The 19,793-nt window shown below is 48.8% G+C and overlaps 1 protein-coding gene and 1 non-coding gene across 2 annotated transcripts in view; both read left to right on the plus strand.

The window, feature by feature from the left end:
• Positions 1–19,793, plus strand: part of LOC140219787 (uncharacterized) — a 103,774-nt gene that overhangs the window by 44,594 nt on the left and 39,387 nt on the right. The gene's annotated exons all lie outside the window — the stretch shown is intronic.
• LOC140213050 (U1 spliceosomal RNA) lies at positions 3,115–3,277 on the plus strand. The gene has a single exon (XR_011889987.1). It is a non-coding gene; the product is annotated as a U1 spliceosomal RNA (small nuclear RNA).

Raw genomic sequence — 19,793 nt, forward strand, 5'->3', positions numbered from 1 at the left:
ACTGATATGGGTCGAGGAGCTTGTTTGATTCAAGGAAGTGCAAGAGCCTGCGATTTATCATTTTCTCAAAGAGCTTACATAGACAACTTGTGAGCGCTATGGGCCGGTAGCTTGCCACAGAGGACGGATCTTTACCTTGTTTCAAGACAGGGACTACAATCACCTCTTTCCATGCCAATGAAATGTATCCTGTTTCCCAGATAGTGTTGAAAATAGACAATAGAGCCATCTGCGTGTCAGGGTGAAGATGTTTTATCATTATGTACATGACTCTGTCGGCTCCTGGTGCCGATTTCGTGCAGCCGTTCACGGAAGCTCTGAACTCAGCAATGCTAAAAGGATGATTCTACGGTTCACTTCCGCTAGCCTTACGGTTCAGTGCCTTACTTTCAGCTATCTGTTTATGTTGCCGGAATGATTGCGAGTAGTTCGCAGAGCTAGAAACTCGCTCGAAGTGTTCTCCCAGAGTGTTCGCCTGGTCTTGAAGGCTGTGGCCTTCATCATCAACCAAAGGCATGTTGTAGGTTTGTCGAGTAATTAATTTTCTTAGCCTGTTCCAGACCTTTGCTTCTTGTGTATAGGAATTTATGCTTGCGACGTTTTTTTCCCAGCTTTCTCTTTTAGCGAGATGACGCGTTCGTCTGCCTTTGGATTTCACGTGCTTAAAGTTGATCAGGTTTTCTGCCGTTGGAGACTGACGTAGTAAACTCCAGGCTTTGTTTTGCTCCTTACGCGCATTCTTGCATTGCTCATTCCACCACGGCACGCGCCTCTTTTTTTGTAATCCCCTTCGTTTGTGGAAGGCACTCTATGGCAGCGTCAATTATAGAAGCGGTAAAATAAGCAATAGCATCGTTCACACAAAAATCTTTAAAAGTATTTCGCTGCATCTGGGTGATTTTCTCAAACTTTTTCCAATCTGCGGATGCAACTTTCCATTGAGGGGGGTGTGGGAGGGATTCATTTTGTTCAAAAGTTTTGAGGCAGATGGGAAAATGATCACTCCCATATGGGTTTTTAACCGCCTCCCATTCTAGGCATGGTACAAGTGTAGCCGAGCAGATAGCTAAATCTGTCGAAGAGTATGTGCCATGTGCTGTGCTATAGAATGTCGGTTCCTTTTTATTTAATAAACATGCGCCTGAAGAAACAAGAAAATTTTCTATTAGGCGGCCTTTTACATCGCAACGAGAGTCCCCCAGAGAGAATGGTGCGCGTTGAAATCCCCTACGATTACGTAGGGCTCAGGCAGCTCATCGATTAGGCTAAGAAATTCTGTTCTTTGGAGTCGATAGTGGGGTGGTATGTACACAGAGGAGATTGTAACGAGTTTTCCTAACAGTAAGGCTCGGACCGCAACTGCCTCAAGAGGCGTTCGGAGTTCAAAGGCCTGACATGCTACACGCTTATCCACTATAATTGCGACACCACCGGACGAAGCGAGAGCATCGTCCCGGTCTTTGCGGAAAATGTTAAATTGTGGTAGAAAGCCTGTCTGTGTACATTTTAAATGGGTCTCTTGGACACACAGCACCTTTGGATTATATTTACGCAGGAGTTCCTTGACATCATCGAGGTTATGTAGGAGTCCCCTGACGTTCCATTGTAATATTTGTGTATTCATATTTAAAGTAAATTATTGCTGTGTGTACGGAGACGGAAGTTATGCCTTAGATTACAGAGCTCTTTCGAGGCCTTGTAATCGGGGTTTTGCCGTTTCTGGAGCGTTCGAGGGAGCCTCGCCGCTTCTTAGGCGCTTGGTGCGCCTTGAGGATAGGTGTAGTGTCCATTGCCTCTTGTGAGGCACCGGACACGTGCTCTTGCGAGCGAGAAGTTACCAGCGAGGGTCGCGCCTTGGAGGGCAAGACCCCTGCGCCCACCAGCCCGGAGGTCGATGGGGCTCCCTGGGGGGTTTGGCTGCGCCGGCTGTTGCCAGCGCTGGAAGGGGCCGGGGAGGTTGGGGCAGCCTTGGCTGCGCCCACCTTCGGGGTCGGTGGCCCCGTCTGCTGGGTTGACGGAGCAGCGCTAGCTGCAACCGCCGCGGGGGCAGATGGCGTAACTGCCGACTCGCTGGTTGTGGGTCGGACAGCCGCCGGAGGCCGTTGTGTCGCTGCCCCCTGACGCGTCACATCGGCAAAACTTTTCTTGGGCAGGTATGAAACCCGCCTGCGTGCCTCCTTGAATGACATATTCTCTTTTACTTTGATCGTTACGATTTCTTTTTTCTTTCTTCCAGGATGGACACGACCGCGAGTACGCGGCGTGCTCCCCATCACAGTTTACACAGTGGAGAGAATTCTCACAAGCTTCAGAGCTGTGTTCATGCGCGCTGCATTTCGCACAAGTTTGGCGGCCTCGGCAGCTCTGCGAACTGTGGCCAAAACGCTGGCACTTGAAACATCGGAGGGGATTTGGCACGTACGGCCTAACACGGAGCTTGATGTACCCGGCCTCGATCGACTCGGGCAGGACACTCGAACCGAAAGTGATTATCAAGTGTTGGGTCTGGATTTCTTTTCCATCTCGCCTCATCTTAATTCTTTTGACATTTATAACATTCTGTTCACTGAAGCCCCCCAAGAGCTCAGTCTCAGTGAGCTCCAGCAAATCATCGTCCGAGACAACGCCGCGGGAGGTATTCATCGTGCGGTGCGGGGTTACTACTACTTGGGTCTCCCCAAATTATACTAGCTGAGGCAGTTTCTCAAATTGCTTCTGATCGCGGAGCTCCAAGAGGAGGTCACCGCTAGCCATCCGCGACGCCTTATATCCTGGACCAAAAACTTCGGTAAGAGACTTCGATACAAGGAACGGTGAGATTGTTCGCACTTGTTTAGCTGGTTTTTCTGCGTGGATCACGCAGAACTATCGCTTGACCGAGACAATCGTCGCCCGATAGTTCCTCACAGTTTTGTTAATACGGCTATTACAAGCAAAGAAAACTGGCAAACTAGGATTATAGTTGTATGTGTGGAGTGCTTGTGCGTTACGATAGGTAATTTAGCAACTCTTCTTGCTAAGCAAAGTTTCCTGTTTCATGTAGAGTACTCCAGACTACCCGCTCCATATGGTGAACCTTTTAGAATGGCTTCTTATGTCGACGCACACCTCTGCATACTTACCTGGTGCCGGGTTTCCGATGATCATTCAGGTCAGCGCCCCGTGCCGAGGCCTTGCCATTGCACTGCGGTTGGCTGAAGCACGCCACTACCCCAAACCGGGCCAGATGGGGCATGTAATTTTTGGTAGTGGGGCTCGGCGTACGCGCCAGCCCCTTCCTACGCAAGCCTGACCACACCACGTGCACTGGGCTCATCCGCGCCATACATGAGATAGGGGGGCAGCGTGCCCTTCTCACGCTGCCCAAGTTGTCAGTTACCAATGAGCTCTTTGAATGTGTAGTAGCTCGTGACACTGTCACTTCTTCAGTGCGCCCCTAATATATTTAGGCCGAGTGAGAAAACGCCCGTTGTTTGAAAGGTTGATATGCAATTTTGCTTTGCGTGTTACACCACTAGTCGCATCAGAGTTAAGCCGCACCGAGCATCGCGCTCCCTCTTCTAGCGCATTACAACTGGACTGTCGAGTTACCTACAGGATCATTTATTTGTTGACGGTGAAGAACGCTTCCTTTGCCGCTGGTCAAAGTTCTTGACCATGTCGGGCGGAGAGATGCTCTTACGACCTCTTGCGCGCTAAAGGAATGGTGCAATGTTATATCGTTTAATGTTCTTGGAGCTAGCGAGCGTTCATATTTAATTACGCTTGTATTCCTTGAACTTCCTCAATTTTTTTAAATAACCGGCGAGCCATCAGGGCCTTGAGAATTTCCGTTGGAGTCGTTTCCGCAATTTCCGTTTCCGAAACGCCGCGAAGGTCCAGGCCTTCTTAGATATTGTCCGCTCCTAAGTGGTTTATTACGGCGCTTCCGGTGTCAGCCGGGACCGGAAGTCGTCCGCGCTTGAAACCTTTAAACGGCCACTCGAAGTTGTGCCGAACATGGGACCACGGAAGAGCGCGGAACAAGCGCTTTTTGGGGCGCCGGCTCTGCACCGTCGACGAACCAATTGCCGTATTATCCGGGATATAGTCCGCATGCGGTGTATACTCCCTAGGGGCAAATTAGGGCTTGAAGTAAAAAAATAAGAGCTCTTTCTTCAAGAGGCTGCATCGGTTTTTATACTGCCAAGGGACGCATTTTGGCTGATAAGATTTTTTTAAAGATTGCCAACAATCAGTATGCAGTCGGTTTTGCAATGTAACGTATTGCAGAAAAAAATTGATGACGCAGTCGGGCTTAGTTTCTTTCTTTTCGCGCCCGTGTCTATATATTCCTAAAGAAAGTTAAATTCTGCAAAGTCCTCCTACACAGATAGTCCGCAGCACACAATTTTTATGTGTACGGTCAGCACATTATAGTCTGGTAAATACGGTATACCAGGTGTTCTTATATCTGCACCAGATTTTAAAAAAAATTGCCTGTGGAAGATAGAACAATTGTAATCCTTGAGCTAAATTACGCGGTGAGGCGCGGCCATCACTTCTACGAAAAATCGAAATGCGTAGTTGCATAATTAACTCCACTAGGCTAAATAAACGCTAATTAATTACTTCATGACACGTATTTCAATGTACCGATTGTGGTTGGTGAATTCGCAAGGCGAGTATCCACTTCGAGTAGCGAATTTTCTGGAGTATTTGGGTTTCGAACTATTAATTTTCAAAGTGTCCGACGAAATGCATGGACGCGTTCCAGTTCTTTTCGTGCTTCAATGCATAAAACAGTTTTCATTAAAAAAAGTAAGCCGAACAAGAGCTTATTTTTACCGCAAGTTTATCGTCGCGTAGCTCGAAACCGGTCCCATTCACGGAATTCGTCCCAAGTCGATGTGTCTTGAAATATTTGCGGTAAACAAAATATTTAAAAGTAATTAGAGTAATTATATTAGTCACTCAATTAAACATTTTGATTCCTCGTAGAGATAATGGCCGCCTAACCAGTAATTTAGCTCAAGAGTTAGAATCGCGCTATTTGCCACAGGCAATTAAAAAACTAAAGATGGTGCAGCAAAAAAAAAACCTCCTATATTTAGTCCGGCCTACGTTATGTCGCTCCTAATTTACTTGTTCCGTGCCTCCAGATACGCCGTTAGTTTTTGTTCCATCGTTCTTTTCTTTTTTTAGCTGGTGCCTTCCATCGCGTCTGAACGCAAAGCGTAACTCTGTCCCTAGCTTCTCTCGAGTTTTATCTCGTTATGCGATGCACTTAAATATTCAGAGCCATTCCACTCATTGAAGTTGGATGACCAGCGGAGCTGTACATTACTACAAAGACAATAAAATAAAACAACAAAACAATATTGCACAATTATGCACTTATTATGTTTATTTCGATTAACGTTTATTTCGTGACCATAGTAATTATGGCTTTATGGTCGCTATGATAGACGGCCACGGGCTCTGTGACGACACTGGAGATCTTAGCGAACGTTAGATCTATGTACGGCCGATGGCGCGTCGTGGAGACGCTAGTCTTGGTGTAACCCTGAAGGCCGAACCTTCCCAAGAGAAACGCCAAGAACCACTTTCCGTCGGGACGAGACACGTTGACGTTAAAGTCACCCACATTGACGATGGGTTTCGGGTCCACCGGGAGGATCTAAAGCCCCTTAAACTTCGTAAAGTAGCGACACTCTGCTCCTCCGCCTTCGCTCCTCCTCGTTTCTCCTCTCTTTCACTCTCCTTCCTCGACCATGGAGCCGCCTACACCGCTCGAGCGTAGCAACGGCGCCAACATGCGCTCCTCGCCACTCCGTAGGCGCTTCTCGAGCGAAAATGGCGCTGAAGCACGGCGCGAGGGCCCACGTGATGCTATTAGGCCAATAGCGACGCGGTGTCGGCCTCGGCCAGAGCGCACGAGGAGGAGGCGGCATTCTTCAAAGCGTGGCGCTACTTTACGAAGTTTAAGGGGCGTTCGTAAATTCTTCAAGGTCCCTCTTTGACGTTCCGGTATGAACGTATACGGTGGCGACAACGATTCCGTCCCCAGTCTGTACGGTGACCACACTAGCTTGACCAACGGAAATTGCCTTCGTCGGCAACTCAGTCCAGTCATTCTATCCAGGATGAGGGCGAAGGCACGTAACTCGATGGGCACCCAATCGGCCATGATCTCGATCCCCCGTCTCCAAGCAGCATGCACGAGGGGCTTGGCTTTGATCTGAGCCAGACGGCCAGTATGTGGCACATAAAGTATAAGCCAAATGCGAATTGCCTCGCGCGCTTCGCCTTCCCTGGACTCGATCTCTCGAAGTACACCGACGGCACCGTTCACGAGTCCGTCCTTCACGTCGATGTTGAACGTGACCATGTAGGGCTTGCCCCGAACGAGCAGTATCGTATGGAGTAAATTGCCCATTTCGACATGCGTCATACCGCCCCTTTGGCCTGTGCGCGAACCCACTCTTCGCCGGACCTGTGTCCGAGGTATATATGAACTGCTCTAGCCTGGTGCACGTCTCCCACACCCTGTATGGCAACATCGGTGCTGAACGCATCGACGTCATTGTCGGAGTAGAAGAGCCGCACAGCACCGGGCGCAACGACCAAGGTTCGATCGGCGCTGACGAAGCGATTCTCGATGCCGCGCACCTCTTCCGGTTGGAGGTGCGCGTCATCGAGAGTCGGTTCTTTTTTTTTTATTGAAATGAAAACAAAAGAAAGAGTCGTAGTCACCTAAAAATGGTGACGGCTACTCCTTTTCTCATAGCGGAAAGAACAATACAAAAAATATGTAGGAAAATGAAATCACTTCATACGGTCAGAAATCCACAGCACAGTCCTATGCGTATAGGACTGTGCTGTGGATTTCTGACCGTATGAAGTGATCTCATCATGAACATATAACAGAGTCGGTTCGTTTAATTTATAGCATTTAATAACGGGCCGTTGATTGAAAACGTTGTTATTGAACCCATGGCCGCACATAATATTAGCAAAGCGAGCCATCAAGGCTCTCTTACAAATTTTATTAACACAAGCCTCGATCCAAGACTGAACGGACACTTTGGACACGAAAGTGTCCACCCTACTAATCTACCTGTCTACTAATCTACTACCTACTACTAATCTACCTATCCTAATCATCACTCCTTATGCCCTTCTTTTGCTCCTCGTTCCTTTCCCTGTAAGGAAAGTAGCAGGCTGGAAAGAGAGAGAGACAGAGAGAAATAGAAGAGAGGAAAGACAGGAAGGTTAACAGACGCACATCCGCTTTGCTAGAGAACTATTATACCTTAGGCCAACTTCACTGCGTTTTCTGAATAAGTTATATATCTTTCTGTTTAGCTATTCGTTTGATAACGCATACTTCAGATGCTCGCAACTCGCTGACATTGGTCCAGCATTCTTCTGAGCCAAGCCCAGCCGAGCAGAGGTTGACTAGGCTGAGCTCTAACAACTGGAGAATGACGTGCAATGTAAATAGTTGTGCTCATAGTCCCTTTAATATGAACGAAGAAGGAGCGGTCACAAGGGCGCCCACTATAGCGGTCTCCGGAAGCCTCAACTCGCACAGCAGTTTGAAGTGTCCGCATAGATCAATAAAGAGCAAGTGCGATATGCTGCGTCACTACGTTGATCGAGTCCCGAGATATAAACTTCGGAAGCAGGGCGGTCGTTTATTATTTTTTGCTCCATTCATTCGTTTTTGTTTTTTTTTCACATTCGATCCCAGAGTTACTCCCGCTTCGCTGCAGGCAATAACATAGAGGCTCCGGCCGAAGTCCGGCTTTTCGAAAAGGCATCACGTGGTAAGCTCCCCTGACGTGGGCGAAGTTGGTAGGCTGACGGGAAAAGAACTTTATGTAAGGAAAGCCAAATACTTCGAGGCACAAATTTAGCGAAGACGAGAGGCGGGGGAGAAGGCCTCGAGAACTGCGAACTGCCGTTCAGTAGGCACCACTGTGCACTTTCGACACGCTTTGCTTTATCGCGCGATATATATTTTTTTCGCACTTGCTTTCCGTTTAGACGAATCGAAGGGAACGCTGCAGAATAATGGAAGGACAAAGTTTTGAAATGCAGAAATATTAGGAATGGCCCGGAGATTCTTTCCTCCACGTGGCTCTAGATTTGGTCCGAAGCTCTAACATGCGAGGTAAATAATAAATTCGTTTCCGCTCTTTATGGAACGATAGGCGTCTCTTTGGACGCTGTATAATAGCGTTTCTCCTGTACTGAATGAGGATAGCAGAACGTTTATGCTACAGTACGTCATAGCTAAAAAAAGATCCAGTGTTGGATAACCTACCTGAACAACTTTATTAAGAAACATGATGCGTAAAAGAAAATGTGTTAGCAGAAGGTAGCAATAATGCGGTACAAAAAATATTGCGGTTGAACTCATCTCGCGATGACTGCCGATGGTAATGCGAATAGCGATCGAGCAACGTAGCGACAGATTACATTCCAGAAGTCACGTTTATTTAACACGTGTAGCGGTAATTATGAGACTTTCGTAGCTTAGCCTATATGCGACGTACTGCAATGCCGTATGCCGCTGTGCTACGGAACTCGCTTGCCAAGGTGGCCCACGGGCATAGAGGCGTGGACGGCGACTGTATGACGCCGACGCCGGGACGATGGAATGGAGAAAAAGGAACGACATCGATTGGACGACAGAGGCGTACGACGACGACGGCACGAGGACAATTAGACGTCGTTATTTAAATTATTAAGACGTCATAAGGAAGACAACGCTGCGACGACGTGAGTACAATCATATGACAACGACTTTATGACGCCGTTGTCCTGACGATGATGGTACGACGACAACCGGAAGAAGAAGCAGGAACGAAGACGATGGCACGACGGCGGCGGTGTGACAACGAGTGCATGAAAACTTCTGCGTGACGAGGACCCAATGACGACGATGGGATGATAACGGGGGCACTTTCGCTCCAATTTTAGGTTTAAGTGGGCGGAGTTGACGTTTCGAAATATTCGAAAAAGTGTTCGAAAAAATATTCGTGTTTACGAATAGCGACTATTCGATTCGAAGACGGAATCGCATATTCCGAATATTCGCGCAGCCGTATACTGTTCTTACTACAGCTCGCGCTCGTGTTTGTACTTTTGCAAAGCCGATGTCAGCGGACATCAATCTTGGCGTATATTGTTGCATATAGCTTGTAGAATGAGAGCTGCCTCATGGGTTGTCGCCCGTATACGTTGGCGTCAATGCTTCGCGGTTTTGCGAAACTTATACTACGACGATTCTTCGTCGCGTCCGTAGCAGATTTCTCCAAATCTGTCCAAATTTGTCCCAATTTGTCTCGGACTGGTCCTCTTTACGCACCACTCCTCATTCCCTGACGAATGAGCGTCCCTGCAAAATCAAGTTGGGTTTCGTGACTGTTCGATAAAGTTCGCCAGTCCCACATTGTCGTCACGTTGTAGTGACAGTGAAAAACAACTGCGGCACAAATGCGAGTGACCAAACTAGTAACTCGTTATTGGACGAACTGACGACCAGTGCAAGTGTTATGGCTCACTGGATAAAACTGTTCACTGATCTCGTAAACGAATTTTTGTATTGAATCATTGGTCGACCATATCGTTGTTTTCAGCATGCAGCCGGCGATCGATCCCGCATGCCGCATCAGCGCTCTATATTTGGGGCCGTAGCCTTCTTCTACATTATCAGGCTGCTTCATTACCAATCGGTATTGGCTTCTGTATTCATCCGGTATCTTGTACTTTTGTATTCACTATGAAATAAATATGTATTCACTACGAAATAAATAAGTAAATAAATGAGAAAAGCAAGTAACACACAAGCACGCGCACCAATAGCGGCGACCACAGTCGTCGATCGTCGAAAATCTCATCTCTGGGTCAAGCGCGTCGGCTATTCACACGTGGCTCGTCGTAGATGCTAGTCACGTGTGTTGCAGTGTGGGCATGCAATCTGATTAGACAAGGTTCCCTCGCTATGGAATCGCCGACAACATTCGATAGAGTTCTGATACGTTAAGGCGAGCCTAGTGCGAAGGGCAGTATAACTCTGCGTTGGCGGTGCAGTTAGTGCGTTGACCCTTTTCACGGCGATCGCGTGGGCGCTGCCTTGTTTGATCACGTGCTGACGCGCCCATTGCTTAGCCTCAGCTGCCTCGATCCGTCTGTGTTTGCAATGGATGTATATACGTGACCTTTGTGCACGTGGATCGTACAGACGGTGACTGGGTGGACGACACGCGGAGCTTTGGTGACAGCTTCAAAGGACATGCAAACGCTTTCGGAGCTCATTACGCTTTGTTAAAACGGCGCGAGCAGCGTGAGCGGTGCTTGTAATAAAAGCGGGGCTAAATATGTATTCCCAGCTACCCTAACCTTCCGCTGATGAATTGAATCACTGTCAATGTGTTTATCTTTTCCGTCTTTATTTGGCAATTATAAGCGGCGGCTTGTGACGTTTCTGACTCAGTAAAGCTCCCCGCGGGCGGTCACTATCTGATTGTTTTTTTCTTTTTTTGCTGCCTGATCGCTCGCGTGTTTACTCACTTGCGATATAGAGTTGTTCTTGCAGGGCACAAGGCTTGTAACCTAGCTATTGTGTATGCTGTAATAGCTTGTAGCAACTATGTATTATCGCTCACTCGCTTACTGTGTAGACAGACGGTTAGGAAACGCTCAGCTTCGAACATGAGTGTGCTATCGACGTAGTCGCCGTCGCACATGCTTCGGCGCACTGATTCAAGTGTGCGCCCCGTTCACTTATTCTTGATACGTCGGCGATAGAGTGGGCGTAGGTTTGTGTGCGAGTCTGGGTGGACGTGTGTAGACTACGTGCGAGAAACTTACTATATGCCGAGAAGCGGCGCTACGCCCTTTGTCACTGTACAACGAGCGCTACGCACTCGTGCAGACGTTCCGGGGTTGAAGTCATTTCCTTGGAGGTTATAGCGCTACACAACGCTGGCGGATATGGTGTGGTATGGTATGATGAACTTTATTCACGTCCTGAAGGTCAACCCTTAGGGTGACGCAGGCGGCTCCCACGTCGGGACAGTTAAGGTTTAACCTTACCGCCGTATCGTGGGCCTTCTGTACGGCGTGTACTTGATCTAAAAGAACTCCGCTGTGAAGAACTCGTCGCCACCAGTCTCTTTCCTTGTCCCAGTCTGTGAAAGACACAGGACACTGCCAAAGCGTATGAGTGAGTTTTTTTTATCGTCGAGGGAAGAAGTGCATCGCGAAGAGCCGGCAAGACAGGTAATCCTTACATAGCAGCGGTCCGTGAACTTCGACATGCAGAATCATTCCATTCCTTAATGTGCCATTCCCAGTTTCTTGCAGCCAACTACAGCACACGTCTTCACCCCACCGCTCCATATATTGCAGCATGAATGGAGCACAGTGCGTTGGCGAAAACCCAATTGCATTTCCGACAGCTGATCGCGCAGAAGCAGGGCAGAATAGGTAACGGTTTCGTATTCTTGCGCTTTCGCTGTGGTAGGGTGGCCACGCTAGCTGAGGCAACGTTCGGCGCCCAGGCAAAAGCGCCATCCCGTTTCTCTATAGAGCAAACTGCTTCGCGAAAAGCGTCAAAAGGCGGGCAGGAAAAAACTTCCTCCATGAAAGGCTCCCTTTTAATCCCACGATGCTACGTCACGAAAATACGGTGGCGTTGTGGTCGGAAGTGATATTCGCACGGTAGGCACTCCGCCGCCGAGCCGCCGCGCCTACCTGAGTAGTCGCTGGGTTTCGACGGTGCGTGTGCAATACTGTGTACGCGGTTCTTATTCTATGCTTTTACAACGAAGGAAACCCATTAAGCCGAGCTGAGTTGCACCGAGAAATGCAAGAGACTGAAGTTTTGATAAGTTTCCTGTTGATTAACACCGTCGCAAGAAATGCACCGCCGCCATAGAAAGCGAAAGTTGTGTTTCGTACCAGATCATCGATTACGCGCAAACATTTCGTAGCAGTTAAGCTTCTTTGTGATTTTGCGTGGTGTGCATTAGCCAAGAAGGGCACTTAGGATCGTTCATAGCGCGTCATTGCAGTTTCTTACCGCATTGTGAGAAAGCTATATAGATTACATTGAGCCATGGATGCATATAGGTCGACTAGCAGATTCCCCTCAACACACGTCACGTTCAAATTTATTTTCCTGTATAGAAATTGAGCCACCTGCAGTATAGATAGCCTAGCACACGTTCACGCACGCAGGCAGCGCGGTCACAGCAGCGTTAATTGCAGTGTCGATGTCATAAACGAGCCCATAAACGCGTTCATAAATTTCCGCGCGCGAAATAAGATGTACAGTGTTGGTACAGAGCTGGAGCGATTCGACGGCCGCGATCAACAGCTGAGATTGCGCGGCCCTACACAGCCGGCGTCGCCGTAGGACGGTACTTCGCCCGTCCGATCACCCAGCCGAGGAGGAGGTCGCTTCCATCGCCGCTCACGGCGACGTAGAAATCGGCTACATCTTGTTTTTCACGTGAAATAGTACTCAACAGAAAACAAAAATACCGAATTCGCGCGTGTTTCTTAAAGCAGCGCCCAGTACTAAGTCACCGTCGTGATCGTGTGCAACGATCCGACGGCATTTCGTTTTGCAGACGGAAAGCCAACACAGACCGCCTCAACGAGACGGCTCGGCTGGCTTGCAAGCGCTACGTTTTGTAACTACGCTTTGTTTGCTATTCGCATCGACGACATCGAGAAGACCAATTCATTTATGCCCACGTTAATCGCGATGTGAAAAAATTGGAGGACGCTTAAGCTTCGCCTTCAAGAGTGGAACGCAATAGCGTTATCGCACTCCGTTCGCACCGCCTACTCAAACGCGCTACGCCAGCCAAACGTCGCGATCGGCACAGATAGCCGGGCCCCGACACGCCATGAAGGCGGACGCGATCATGGGGCGAGTGGCGCGCCACGTGTCGGGGCAGCGCCGTACATTGCGAGGAGGGGGTCTTCTGTGTTTGCCGCAAGATAGGTCTGCGTGTGCGCAGAGCGCAGAAGAAATGTAGCGGAAACGTACTTCGCTACTCGTGAAACTGCGACTTCTGTAAGTTACATGGTCATAATTACCGATATACACCGCGGTATAACTTTCTACGGCACGTTTCTAAGGGAACACCGCATTCACTAGAGGCGATTTTGTCCCGTTTTGAAGGAACGAACTAGTGGCTGAGTGGTAGCGTCTCCGTCTCGCACTCCGGAGACCCTGGTCCGATTGCAAGATGTTTTTTTATTTATGAAGTGCCTTCTGGGATTTATCGCTCACGGCCAACGCCGCTGACGCCGACGACACCGGCTTTTCTGCGACACGAGCTCCTTAACCCTATCGCGTTAAAATGAGCGCGCTATGATAATCTGTGCCCAGATCGCAAGCACCGTCGGCGGTCATTGCGGCGGTCAGCGAGCTAGGCCTAACCATCTCGTTCGGCCTTATTTCGATGGGGGCAAAATGCAAGAACGTGCATTGGCTGCACGTTAGAGGACTCCAGGTAGTCAAAATTAATCCGGCGCCCCCACTACTGCGTGCTTCACAATGAAATCGTAGTTTCAGCAACCTCCCCCCCCCCCCCCCCCGAGTAAAAAAAAATATTTAAAGAAATGGAGGACGCTGAAGCTTCGCCTGGAACGCGAGAGCATTCAAGGACCCCTCACTGATTTTCAGGCTTCCCGGCAACTGCAGCTTATGTAACCGTAACGTTTACCGGGAAACGCTGGCTGCGAACGCTTTGCACGAAGGTGAGCTTTCTGGTAGAAACGCGGCTTCTTGCGTGGGACGATCTCATGTTATTGTTTCGCACTTTTAATATTTCAGTCTGAGAAGAGCTAACATAAAGGACATGTGCTGTCGGTGTTTTTTTTTTTTGTTTCTATTAGATTTGTTTGTGGGCTGCCTTTCTCGAAATTCCGAGGAATAACTTTGTAAAGAATGAAAGCAAGGTATGAGCAACTTTTGTCGTAGAGAAGTGGTTGAGTATTCGTGGTTCAGAAGTAAGTTCGAAATTTTTGATGGTCGAGAAAGTGCGCCCTTCCCCCTTATCTGGATGGATGTTATGAGCGCCCCCTTTGGAACGGGGCAGTGGGTTCCGCCACAAAGCTCTTGCTATTACACTGCCTAATGTCCTACCTAGATTAAACAAGAAAAAAAAAACGATATGAACTCCCACAACCAAATTTTCTGATCCCCTATTGCGAACTTTGCTTTTGTACGTCTCCGTTTTTTGTCGTTTCCCTACTTTTCTTCCACCAATCCTCCAACCGCCTCTTACTAATCCCTATTGCACACGTTTACTTTTCCACTGTTCTCGCTGAACCCAAGGGCTTCAAGGAGGCCAGTGGTGCCTAAATCGACCGCTGGGCAGACGTCTTCAACTTCTAATAATACATGCTCCATTGTTTCCCTAGCTTTACCGCAGCAAGCACATCCTTCTTCTTCCTTCTTATATCTCGCTTTATAGGTGCCTGTTCTAAGGCATCCCGATCTCGCTTCGAAAAGTAATGAGCTTCCTTTGAGTTATCATAAATTGTTTCTTTCCTGATTTCGTTTTTTCCCTCTTAAGTAGTTTTTCCTCTTAATTTTTCTTTTCCATTGCCGCCACCCATGAGATTATCTGAGCCTCTCTGACTTTCCGCTTGACGTTCTTTGTTGCTGTGTTTCCCACCCACAGGCCGCGTACTTGCTGGTAAGCTTCCTCTTTCTTTTCCTCCACTGTGAATCAATATTTTTACTCTCCCAGCCCATTTACTCTCTTCCATATTCCTCAGTCGTTCTTCATACTCAATTTTACTGCGAGCTTCCCTCACTTCAAAACTAGTCCAGCCCATATCACCCTGCACAGCTTCATTTGTAGTCTTCCCGTGAGCGCCCAATGCGAGGGCGCTCACGTGGTGTTCGTAAGGGTGCCCTCTATCGTCAGTACTTTGTACTGGGGATAGAGGGCAATACTCTGTGCTGAGCCTTGAGCCATTTCTGCGCTCAGTACTGAGAGACCTTTACGTGTGTGGTCTCCCACTGCCTGGTAGCGGTGTTGTGAAGGTGACAGCCTTCGCCGATAACATCGCATTGTATCTTAAGAATGAAGATAGCTTATCTCGCAGCCTTCGAATATTCACTGAGTACGGAAATATTTCAGGTGCTGCGCTAAATTTTTCAAAATGTCGTTATTTGTTCATTGGTTCACCACGGACACGCCTAAGTCCCGTTTTCCGTCTTCAAGAGGGCGACTGTATTCGTACTGTCTTGTTTACACCTATGATGGCATATCAGACTCTGTGTGGCTCTCATTTCTTCAAGATGTAAGACGAAATATTCAAGATGTTCAACGGCATGATTTGCCCCTATTAGAAAGAAGGTACTTAGCACAGTCTGTATTCTGCGGCCGAGTGTGGTACGTTTGTCACGTTGTACAGCCATCATTACGGGTGACTAGGACCTTGCAGTCCCTTCCTGGTTCCTTCTTCTGGTCGGCCAGTACAGTACTGGTCTTTCGCGCGGTGCTTGGGCAACCACGCTCTAGCGGTGGGTTCGCGTTACCATCCGTGTCTGTCCACTGCCGGCTGCTAGCCCTGCGATTTCTGCTCCGTCTGTTACATCATGATGAGTGTCCTGCGCGTGAACTCGCCTGCTATTTCCTTGGCACAAAAATTCGTTACTTGCTACCGGGCGTGTACTTAAATCGCGGACCACAAGTGTTAAACGCACCTGCATTTTACTCTACGGCCGAGGCATATTATCGCCACATACGACAGGTATGTTCTGAGGTAGACGTTCTCGAAAACCGTGTTGTGGATACAATGTCAGCCTTACTGCTTCCTCTAGTTCCTCCAGCGCGCCGCGCAGTTTACAATAATCTGTCGTGGGATGCAATAACGGCGTCATTTTTGCCTGGACACCTACGCGACTTCATGTGGCGTCTAGGGTGGCAATTGAGTGCTTCCAACTCAGGACAGGCTAGAGCGGTGGGGCGTAGTCCCATCTTCACTGTGCCCCAATTGTCCCCTTCAGGAATCCAATAAACATATGTTGCTGCAATGCGTCGTTGCCAGGGTGTTTTGGAAGGCCGTGCATACTGGTTTCCGTGGCCTTAGAATTAACCACTTTATCACATCTGGTCGCTGCTCACGTGGCCGCTTTGGGCGACTTTTAATTCCTGCGGGGGCATATTGTCTATAGCGTAACCGGGGCGAGGCAGTTGCTGTGGGGCATCGTCGCTGTGCTCTGTTTCCACTTCTGGGGAGGCTCCACTTTGAGCTGCTATCGTTTCTGTCAGAGGAATTGTTCTTCCTTTGGGAAGAAGAGTTCCTTCGACAGTGGTCGTGCCGTTCCCTGTCGGTTGCTGATGGACGTGTACAGCTTAATTTGCGACCAGCCTGGTTCTTGTAGCCAGGACATCAGAAGTGTTCATTGAATGTGCACATAATGTAAGTGCCTGTAACTTCTGCGTGTGCGTGTACTCTTATACACGATCATTTTTGTATATACACATCTCACAGCGTCACTTCAAAATTACGTAAAGTGTCTGTATCATATCATCATTGTACGTAACCGTGTGTACACTGTATGTATTGAACATCATTTCATACATGTGACAACTAAATGTGACAACTGTGCTTTAACTTGCTTTAACCGTGGGTCTATGTTGTTATATGTTAATGAGTGAGGACTCGGACACTAATTTGAGAACGTGCCGTGTATACAATCCTTCGTTTCTAGTATACGTTATCGTCCTGGTGCAATTTTGCCGTGAATGTGACTCTGTGTTCGTAGGGTCCCTTGTTTAAATAAACTTTTTCTAAACACGTGGGACACCGACGCCTGATTTTCTGAGACAGGGGCTCCTTAACGCTGTCGCGTTAAAAAGCGCCATCTTACCGTGTAAGCGGGGTCGGCGAACGTGGGCGGAGACCGCGCGACGGGCGTATACAGTGGCGCTGCCACGCGGAGTCTTCCGTGTGACGTACAAAGTTGGGATTGCTGCGGCAGCCCTCTCCTGCTCAGCCTACAGCCACTTTAGCGTCGTCTTTTTTTCCATTATTATTGTATTTCACTTCAACGAAATCAGTAAAATACTCCTATAGCTTCGTCAGTGACTGTACGAGGTGCTAAATAACTGTTCCGAAAAAAATAACTTCGTTATAAAACCTTACACACCGCCCGGCTGCTATCGACATGGAAACCACGGATGCCGAGTGCGCTGCCTTTGTAAAAGGCAAGGAACCGTTGTGTCGAATTAAAACTAAGCATCAAATGGGCTTTGGCGTGTGCTTGCGGTAAAGAAACATATGTTAGCTCCAAGAAAGGCCTGCGACGTGTCCACCGTGGAATCTAATTCGTTGTAGGTTTCCATCTACAAACGGGCCGCGGTTGACACGACAAAGAAATGGCATTCGCAAATTTACATTCCTGTTTAGCAAGCATAACCTCAAGGAGCACGACGCAACTGGCTTCTCCGTTTTGTGGAAAGCAACCCAACAAGCTTCGAGCTGCCTACAGCCGCGACCTTTCTCGCATCGTTTCAGGCACACGTAGGTACGAGAGCCATGTGCACGTGCGCACTTCAGTCAGAGAATTCAGCTTCGGTATTTTTCTGACAGGGGTCCCCTTTGAGATGTTGTGTAGCTAGACAACATTTTACACTTTCGCTAGTGTGACGATGAGCACAAGTTTGTCTACCGAACGATTTTAATATTTCTCTGTTGCTTCTTATTGCGTGAATTCTGTACGGTCGCCACACGGTGCATTTCCGATCGCGATCGAGCCACATCGGGATCGAATTTTTCGACGATTGACTCCCTTCGGCAGCTGCACAAAGGGACCAATCGCGATCGAGAAAGTTGGTCCCGATCGGGCTCGCTCGCGATCGGAAATGTACCGTGTGACACTCGGCAGTTTTACTTTGCGCATTCGAATGCATTAGCATGCTTCGAGTTGTAGCTTGCGTTTTGCGGCCAACGAACGGTGTTCAGCGACTGAAACGCGATACAGTACTGGGAGCGCGTGGTTGCCGGCACTTGTTGCGCCACAGGTGGACGCTGCGGACGTCGCGAGGTGATGCATTCCTGCAACGCATGAGCGCGAGAGTCTTTGTGATGCGTTGTGACTGCATTCGGCCCCTCGTCCATCATCTACTCCTATGGAGTGGCTTAAAAAAGCACCGATCGCCATGCGGTTCAAGTAATGCGTATCACTCGACCGCTGGAACACTGTACGTGAGCGATTGTCTCAAGTCGTCTGCTACTCGCCGAACATTTTTTGCCCTCCCAGTCCGCACACAAAGTCTTCTTCGCGGAAGTGCTTGCTGCAAACACGTGCGTAGTAGCTATGTTCTTTACCCATTCGATCAGTTATGCGTCGTGCAGTTTCTGATCTTTGGGGCAAACGTGAGAGCTCACGCCCTGCTCCTTTGCGTACATGACGCACTGCGGCACGCAGCATTAATCATGCCACCGCTAACTTTGAGCACACTTTCCCAGCCTGTGCAGTCTCTAGGTGGCCGCGCACGTGAAATGAGTGCAAAACAACGCTGTCCCAAGAGTAAACATACTAGGAAATCGTGGTTAAAAAAAAAAAAAAAAACGCTTTCCAGCCGTCCGCTTCCCTTAGTCGGAGCAAGGCGGGATCACGTGATCCAATTTTCCACGGCAAAACGATTGCAGCGCCCGCATCGCCACTGGTGGGCCTCGCGCTTAACCTCTGTTTGCGAACATGGCATAGGCAGTAAATTTACCGCAGCAGTGTTTCTGTACAGTGAACTAGAAGAAAGCCTTCTAGTTCACTATAGTTCCTGTATGTGCTCCCGGTAGCGCATACAAGGACACTATACCGCAAGCGCGCTGCGCGCCCTCTGGTGCGGAAAGGGTGTGCTTTTTATTAGATCACATGCTGAGCAAACATTCCTCGAATAGAAAAGGCGAAGAAATTAATTTGCCACGATACTTGCAAACATGCGCCGGTCAACCCTTCTTTCTTTTTTCCTTTTTTTTGTTGTTGTGGTTGCTCTGAGCAAGCGAACGCGTTACAAAAATGACGTCACCCCGACGGTCGAGCTGCTTTATTTATTCCGTTCGATTTATCGAGCGCATGTGCTGCACTTGTCACTACTGCGCGACCTCGGATGATATACGGTCTCTTTGGCCCCTTGCGTGAACGCAAATTTAAACCGCGCTTCTTCTCGGTCGTATACACGCTGAAAGTCAGCCGGCAGTGGCCTCTGTAGTTTAAGTTACCCCAACAAAAAAAAAAAAAAATGTCACAGACCTGCGCGGCACACCCAGCACAGTCACAGCATAAGCCGGAGGAACGGTTCCATAGGAGCTACATTTTCGGCACCACGCACTACAGGGTCTTCGCGGCGAAGTCTCTTCGCGTCGTTTTCCCGAGAACGAACTGGACCGTCCGCCCGCCGTCGACGGCGAACTGCGGCTTGTGCTTCCCTCTGCATAGCTGTCTGCTGAGCCCGACGTTGCCTGATTACAGCTGCGAGCGTAGCTCTACGATTGGCTTCTTCAGCAGTGGTTCGTACCTTGCGAAGAGGCGCCATAACGTGTACCGACAAGTGTCGAGACTACGCGGCGCACATGTCTCCTCGCTTGACAGGGGCCACTATACGATGCAACTGCTACATGTCGTGACACCTGGTGGAATCCAACGCAACTGCAATGCATAGTTTGCACGCATCGACTCTGCGCGGCGCGCATGTCACATCGCGTCAGATCCAGCGACAGCAGAGGGGCCCCCGAGACCTAAATTTAGCATAGAAATG

The sequence above is a fragment of the Dermacentor andersoni genome, chromosome 8 (genome assembly GCF_023375885.2).
Source record: "Dermacentor andersoni chromosome 8, qqDerAnde1_hic_scaffold, whole genome shotgun sequence".
In the NCBI taxonomy this organism is placed as follows: domain Eukaryota; kingdom Metazoa; phylum Arthropoda; class Arachnida; order Ixodida; family Ixodidae; genus Dermacentor; species Dermacentor andersoni.